At 45.7% G+C, this 8,627-nt stretch overlaps 1 pseudogene; it reads right to left on the bottom strand.

The window, feature by feature from the left end:
- Window positions 1-1,965: 1,965 nt before the first annotated feature.
- Window positions 1,966-5,026, bottom strand: LOC119318694 (annotated as a pseudogene).
- Between the last annotated feature and the right edge of the window lie 3,601 nt (window positions 5,027-8,627).

Genomic DNA, 8,627 nt, shown 5'->3' on the forward strand with positions numbered 1-8,627 from the left:
TCGACATGTGTCCTTCCCGTAACTGGCTTAGCCCATTCGCGTGCAATCATCTCCATAAATCCTTCTCGCTCAAACCAGCTTTGCTCGAAGGAGAAGATGTTTTTGTTTGCAACATCGGTAGCCTCTCCCGAATATAACAAGAGTGGTGTATGATCCGAGATCGCTCTTTGCATCGCATGTACCGACACCAACGGATATTTTTGTTCCCACTCCACACTAGCAAGTACCCTATCCAGCTTTTCATAAGTCGGAACAGGTAACGAGTTGGCCCATGTAAACTGTCTACCAGTGAGCTCAATTTCTCTCAAATTGAGGCTCTCGATAATCATGTTAAACATCATAGAACAACGTCCATCGAAATTGTCATTATTCTTTTCTTCTCTTCTCCGAATGATATTGAAATCTCCCCCGACTAGTAGTGGCAGATTTTCATCTCCACAAATCCGCACTAAATCGGCAAGAAAATCGGGTTTAAATTCAGGTTGCGCTGCCCCATATACTGCAACTAGCGACCATCGGAACCCATCCAATTTTGATCTCACCCAATGTGCATCATAAATAAAAATCCTCAAAAATTGGAACCCAACTTCACTACTGATTCTTATCTTTTCATTTGAGCGTGTTACTTCCTCCAGATGCAAAATGAGCAGAGCAGGTAAGGCTCCAAGGATGCAGAGATCACTTTTCTTGATTCCCTTCACTGTAAGGCGTAGCAGTTGGAGGTTTATGAGGGAGCTCACCCATGTCGGAACCTGCGAAATGGCTGAAGACCGGGTAATAAGTTTCTTGAGGGTCGGCAGGCACAAAGGTTCCTGTAAGAGGCTGCTCCCTCCATAAATAGTCAGGGAGCGGAGGTTCTGGGTACCTAGCTTACCCAGGGAAGAGAAGATAGCTTTGTTGCACTCCTCTTCAGCCACATATGCATCCTCAGTGTCAGAATCAACTTCAAAACGAAGGTCAAGCTGCAGATTTCTCAAATTCTTTAGTTGGCCAAGGCCCCATAGGAAGTCGAACGGCTGAATGGAGACCCTCACATCTTCCAACGTCTCCAGTGCTTGCATCTTTGCAATTCCATCAGGAAATTTAACATAATTATCAACAAGTAGATGGGACAATTTTCCAAGATTAACAATAGACGTGGGTAATTCTTATACACAATTGTCACTTAGGTCCAGCATCTCTAAGAACCCCAAACGCCCGATTTGTTAAGGGAGTTTGCTTATTATTGTACTTTCAAGGTTCAAGTACCTCGGCTGGAACAACTTCACTATGTTTTCAAGATGATGTTCTTTCAGTGATTGGTCGCTCAAGCCGAGAACACGCAGATGTCTGAACTCTGCCAAAGAAGGGATTTCCACAACACCTCTGACCACAATAAGTGATCGGACATGGAACAACACGAGACCTATTGTTAGTACTGTTGAATTTCCTTCCTTGGCACCTTGGAGACAGAGTCGACGAACAACTTTGCTTTGGTTCTTAATTGTCAGAATGGGATCGCCAAGCAATGTAACAAAGTTTTCTTCTATAGACTTGGATATGATGAAATCAAGAATTGTATCATGAACTCGACAACTCTCCACCATGTCATATTCATTCGTCTCCACAGGTTGGATCAAACCCCTATTCAGTAGCTCATTAAAGCACATTTCTCCTAACTCATATGTTGTGTATCAGCCTTCTGTATGAATAAATCCTTCGGCAATCCATCTTTTTATCAGGCCCTTCTTCCCAATAGTAGAATCTTCTAGATATATGCTCAGATATAAGAGACAAGTTTTTAGATAAGGAGGCAGATCAAAGTAACTAAGTGACAATATCTTCATCATTCCTTCGATGCTAGGATTTCTTTCAAGTGCACGACCAATTGAATCTTTCACCTGATTCCATATATTTTCTTCTCTTCTTGTGTTAGCCAATAAACCAGATAGCGACTATCGCCAAAGGTAACCCGTGGCATTTTTCCAATATCTGCTCTGAAACTTCTTGAAGGTATGAAGGACAATTTTCATCAGGCTTGAATAATCTTCTATGAAATAATTTCCTTGAGTGCACCATATCAAGAGGCCTTATATAATAAATATGACCACTAAATGTTGAACAACATCAATGAGCGACATTGTTCAAACGAGTAGTGGTGATTATTCTATTACTATAACTTGTAGTGGGGAATGCACACTTAATAATATCCCATGTGTCGATGTCCCATATATCATCAACAACAACAAAGTACCTGTACATGGACAAATAAATGTTAGAATATCTTTCAAATAAAGAATGTAGACATAGATAGACAGAATAAATGAAACACGTTAACATTGCCAACATGAAGAGGATAAATACAAAAGTATTAATAGGGCATATGTTAGAGACTTAATTCATGTGTCCACATCCATGTTAGTTTGGCACATTACCGAGAGACGGGGGATATATTGTTTAAACAACTGGCATGAAAGCAATTTTTTTAACATGAGGCATGACACAGAAAAGATCAAAACTGGACAGTTAAGTTGAAAGACAAGAGATGGATCAAAAGATGAATAATCATATATACTTAATTTGTGTGGAAGGGGCGCCGATCAGGTGGTCATAAGCAACAAGCAAGAATCTTGGTGTGGACCAGAAGATCCAGTGATACAAAATGAAAAAAGTGTAAACTACATATATAATATATAGAAAAAATTATGTTTTAACTAGTACTGGCTGTGTGGGCCAATTGTGACTGTTGCCTTTTTATTTTCTTGTGTTACTGACTTTTAGAACCTTCTCCATCTTCATCAATGAAAAGGAGCAGCTGGCTGTCTTTTCGTCCAAAACTAATTTAGGCCCAGTTAAGCTAGTAAACTATAATTTTAACTATTTTGGAGTTAAATCACCGATGATGTATGGCCATGTAGGGCAACAATACTAGCTAAGGCCTAGTGGATCTCATCCGAGCTGGTCTCAATAGAGCATTGCACCTTTGGGTTGGTGGTACGAGAGAGGAGATGAAGAGTGAATGGATGCACAATGGAGCTGGTCTGAACAGGAAACAGACCCGGAGAAGGGAGAGGTGGAGGTGCAAAAAGAATGTGATGTGTGTGGCAGCCTTTGTGTGAAAACAAGGGTGACGTGGATGCTACACTTGCAAAACGAGCATCTATATATCATCAAAATCACTGTCCAAACCATTCATGAGGTAAAGTGCTACAAACATTATAGGTCACACATAGTCAAGCCATATATAAGTCAACAAAGGGATTAGCTATGTCTTGAATATCATAGTATATCAAACAAACTCCTAGGACAGGTTGTTCTCTGTACACTCTCCGTTCTATTTCTTTTGTTTAGAAAATCGACACGTTCTTTATTACAAACATTTGACCACTACTTTTTTTTACATATGGGGAAAGTATGAATATAGATGTTTTCATGGAACTTTTCAACAAATTCCACTAGTACAAATGATAGAGATTTATACATTCAAAGACAGAAGTGAAAGTGAAAAAAAAATGATAGAGATAGCATGCACCTTTTGTCCGCTAGAAAATTACTGATATTGATGATAACTTGTTGTACATTTGCTGCTTCCGTTTTAGAATATTCTTGATGGCTAACTTGACTATGAATAGTTCTCATGATATGTATCATGTCTGGATTTCACGACACGGATAGGAAGGCCGAACAGTCAAATTTTCCTTTGAGGTCTTGGTACACTTGGTATGCAAGAGTTGTCTTGCCTGTTCCTCCGGATCCAACAATGGAGACTACCTTCAATGGCTCTTCTGCAGAAGTGCGTCCATCCTCTTGAGTCAACAGTTCGATTATCTCAACCTTAGGTTCATCGATTCCCACCAATTTTGAGGCATGCTCAAAGATAGCAAGAGCTCGAGGGTCAACGGTTGCATTCTTTGAGTTGGAGATAGCCACACAAGTCCTGTATCTTGCATTCCTGTCGCCGACCTCAATGATTTGTTTCTTCAGATCTTGGATATCTCTGCCACTCCGACGGCGGAAGTTCAACTTCCCCAATTTCCCCAATGTGTTTTTGATCTTCTCAATGAAGCCATCTGGCTTTTCGTCTTTGTCACCAACACTTTGCATGAAGTCGTCGATGGCATCCTCCATGTCATAAGAAAGCTCCCGCACCTCATTCATCCATACTTTATCCTGCGCATCAGGATCCTCCACCTCGGACATCCTCAGGAGAAAAGCCTCCATTGTGGCGAGCTCATGAGTGAGAGACTTGATCTCCTTGCGCACACCCTTGAACCGCCTGTACTCTTCACCGAGCAGAGTTCCCAGCTTCCCCAGGACAGGCTTCAGGGCCCCTGTCGCCACACCCACAAGAGCTGCCTCCATGACCATTTGCAAGCTCTGTCAATTCTGCGTGGAGGTCAGGCTGCCGAATGCACTGACAGTACACTAGGGATGCGTCTTCAGTTTACACCCTGAAAAAAGATGGATTAATCTATGTGAGCCGCTAAGCCCAGGCACTAATGCACTGAAAAGGCTAAAAATCGACGGCGGATACCGACCGGAATTTTTCTTCAATGTGCTGGCTATGTCGATTCTTCTTGCAGGCCGTCGAATAAATTGACAGTAAACAGCTAGCTAGATTTTTTCCGCCAAGACCCTGGAAAGAGAAATAATCCAAGTTAGCCAAGGCATTGTTACATTGAACGATTTGCAATCGGTCGTACCCTGAAAGCTCAGAGTACGCTAGTAGCAGCTCAGAGTATGGATCGAGCGCGCTGACCGTGAACAGTGGAATTTATTCCACTCCCTGCGTCGTCGATCTGAACACTGAAAGAGAACTGATTCATGGACAATCTCTGCGCGGAACGAGCTACTGATGCCACTCCGTGCCGGCGCAGGCCAATGCGCCGGCGACGGCCGCGGCACAGGAGAGGAGGAGATGAAAGCACCGCAGTAGGGGAGGGGACGGGGCCGTACCTAGCAGGATTGTGGAGGATGGCCGGCCACGGAGTAGCACCGGCACCTCGCGCCGACGAGGAGAGTGAAGCGGCGAAGCTCGGACGCCGGCGACACGTGCACCGCGAGTGAGAAGGGGTGGATCTGACCTTCGTCGCTTGGCCTTATCCTGCATATGTCCCTCTGTTCTGTGGGGCCAACTCCACGTGGCCTAGGAAATGTGAATTCAGATTATTTTCAAGAAAATGTATTTTTTATTTCAGTTTGTCTAATTCACCTCCAAATATTTTTTAAGGATGTCATATCTAAGCTCCCACAAATATATAATGCAGCAACATAAAATAAAATAAAAACTAGGACAAAAATATAGACCACAAACAGAATGTGTCACATCTAGATGTGTCCTACAAAAACCTTTTTTATTTACTATTCACCCAGAATCAGGTGAGCTCGGCAGCCAAAATGCCCTCCACAGAAAACTGAATAAGAGCATCAACAGTCGCGATGGGTTAATTCCGCCGCGGAAGTGTCCGTCCGCGCGCATTGATGGGGCACGTCTCATATTTTCCTCTAAACATCTGTGTATTTCATATCCGGCACCCTATATATTCATACTATACATACAACTTAAAGGTACTCTATGTGATCAAATAACGGACTACAAAATTAGCTGCAAACGGACAACAAAATGGATTGCAAACGAACATAAACGAACTTGACGTAACCAAAAGATCATCTGAGTTCGTCGCCGGACAAGTTCTTAAACATTATCAACAACTAAAAACGATATAAACATAGACATAGGAGGAGCGGGAACACCACTCCTGCCCCGGGCCTTTGCCCATCCAGTCGTCGGCGCAACTGTAGGCGTCCGTGGCTGATGGAGGATCTTGGTTGTCGTCGTCGGAGGTGGAGCCGTCGTCGTCGTTGGAGTCGGAGTCGGAGCCAGACAAGATGTTAACCTATTCATCTGGCGGACGCCTTGTCCTGCTGCTGCTTCAATTTGGCAACCTGAGCCGCCTCCCGCTCCGACTGCTCTATGGTTAGCCGGAGCGCCTTCGCGTTCTTCCACCGGAGACGCGAGCGTCCGTCTCCGCCATCATGAGCCACTGATGGTATACCCATGCGAGGAGCAGCTCATCCTCATCGGACTCCGCCGGCATCCCACGGCGACGACGCACGGACCGCTCCGCCGCCTTCCTCTCCTTTGCCCGCTGCCTCTCGCAGCGGGTAGCGCGCGCCTCCGTTTCTGGAGTGCGCATGCAAGCTGACAGCGCGGGCACTAGCACCCGCCATTGCCTGCACAGAGGAGCAGCAGGCAGGGGAAGGGGATGGCGCTGGGCCGGTGCGGACTGCGATGTCCTGCCGGAGCTGAGCACGGGTCGGGAGGGCCCAGCTCCGGTGTCCTCTCTGTGCCGGCGCGGGAGCTACGGTGACGCTGCAGATCTGGAGCTGCCCTGGTGTCCACTTGGACCGCTCCAAGGCGATGCGAAGGGTCAACTCCTCGTCGTAGTCGAGGTCGAACCGGAGTGGCTGCTGGAGCTGAACATTGCGCCGAATTGGATCGGAATACGGGAGGGAAGAGAAGCAGATGGAGCGAGAGAGGCGAGTGGAGTGAGCTAGGGTTGGGAGCTAGGCGCCGGATTGGGAATTTTGTGGGATAGATGTGGGGTCGGTGGTGGGCCAACCTGTCAGACGGACGCGCCCGGGCGTGCTCGGGTCGCCCGATATCCGCCCTAGATTTGGACCGGATATGAGGGACGTCGGACAGCCCGGACATTTGAGGTTGGTTTGAGGCGCCCGGGCATGAGTCGATTTTTTATGACCGGTCAGTGACCGGACTGCCCGCCCGTGCATTTGAGATGCGTTTGGGGCACCTAGCTGTAGATGCTCTAATGGCCATATATTTTCAAACTAAATGTCTCACTCTGGGATCCATTTTCACCACCTTCGCTGTCTTAAAACACAAGCAAAGACCGATGTTGAATATATTTTTTCAAAGTTCAAATTTTTCATGTCTTAAAACACGAACGAAACATTGATTTAACTGTCAGAAATCAAGAATATATTTTGAAAGTAACAAAGTTTTCATCAATGGACTTGGATACTATGAAATCAAGAATTGTGTCATGAACACGACAAGCAAACATCTTTGGGCATTTCTAACCGATCCCTTATAAGGCCACAAGGGAGTAAAAATTCAGTTTTATTCCCTTATACGAGTTAGTGGAGTAAAAACTTTACTCAGCCGCGGCGAATCTCCCTATATTTAATCCATCGTTCGGCGGCCAAGTAAAAAAATCTCTCCCTCTCGTCCCCTCATCTGCCTACTCTCCTCCCCCTTGTCTCGCCGCCAGCGCGTTCCGCGCTGTTCCCCGCCGCTTCCTATCCTCCTGATACCTGGACGCGGTGGCTGACCCCCCTGCCAATCCACAACGCGGATCCGCTCCACCACGCCCGCATTTCATCCTCGCGCGACGCATCTCCGAGCCGCCGCCAATCGCCCGATCCACCTGCCCCTGCCCGGTTCGCCGACTTCCCGGAGGTCCCTCCGCCGCGGCCGCCGTGGAGTACATACATCTGAAGGAAATATGCCCTAGAGACAATAATAAAGTTATTATTTATTTCCTTATATCATGATAAATGTTTATTATTCATGCTAGAATTGTATTAACCGGAAACATAATACTTGTGTGAATACATAGTCAAACTAAACGTCACTAGTATGCCTCTACTTGACTAGCTCGTTAATCGAAGATGGTTATGTTTCCTAACCATAGACATGTGTTGTCATTTGATTAACGGGATCACATCATTAGGAGAATGATGTGATTGACATGATCCATTCCATTAGCTTAGCACCCGATCGTTTAGTATGTTGCTATTGCTTTCTTCATGACTTATACATGTTCCTATGACTATGAGATTATGCAACTCCCGTTTACCGGAGGAACACTTTGTGTGCTACCAAACGTCACAACGTAACTGGGTGATTATAAAGGTGCTCTACAGGTGTCTCCAAAAGTACATGTTGGGTTGGCGTATTTTGAGATTAGGATTTGTCACTCCAATTGTCGGAGAGGTATCTCTGGGCCCTCTCGGTAATGCACATCACTTAAGCCTTGCAAGCAATGCAACTAATAAGTTAGTTGCGAGATGATGTATTACGGAACAAGTAAAGAGACTTGCCGGTAACGAGATTGAACTAGGTATTGAGATACCGACAATCGAATCTCGGGCAAGTAACATACCGTTGACAAAGAGAACAACGTATGTTGTTATGCGGTCTGACCGATAAAGATCTTCGTAGAATATGTAGAAGCCAATATGAGCATCCAGGTTCCGCTATTGGTTATTGACCGGAGACGTGTCTTGGTCATGTCTACATTGTTCTCGAACCCGTAGGGTCCGCACGCTTAACGTTACGATGACAGTTTTATTATGAGTTTATATATTTTGATGTACCGAAGTTTGTTCGGAGTCCTGGATGTGATCACGGACATGACGAGGAGTCTCGAAATGGTCGAGACATAAAGATTGATATATTGGAAGCCTATGTTTGGACATCGGAAGTGTTCCGGGTGAAATCGGCATTTTACCGGAGTACTGGGAGGTTACCGGAACCCCCCGGTAACCTAATGGGCCTTATTGGGCCCGGTGGAGGAAGAGGAGAGGAGGCCTAGGGGCTGCCGCGCGCCCCTCCCCCCCCCCCA

The sequence above is a fragment of the Triticum dicoccoides genome, chromosome 6A (genome assembly GCF_002162155.2).
Source record: "Triticum dicoccoides isolate Atlit2015 ecotype Zavitan chromosome 6A, WEW_v2.0, whole genome shotgun sequence".
Lineage (NCBI taxonomy): Eukaryota > Viridiplantae > Streptophyta > Magnoliopsida > Poales > Poaceae > Triticum > Triticum dicoccoides.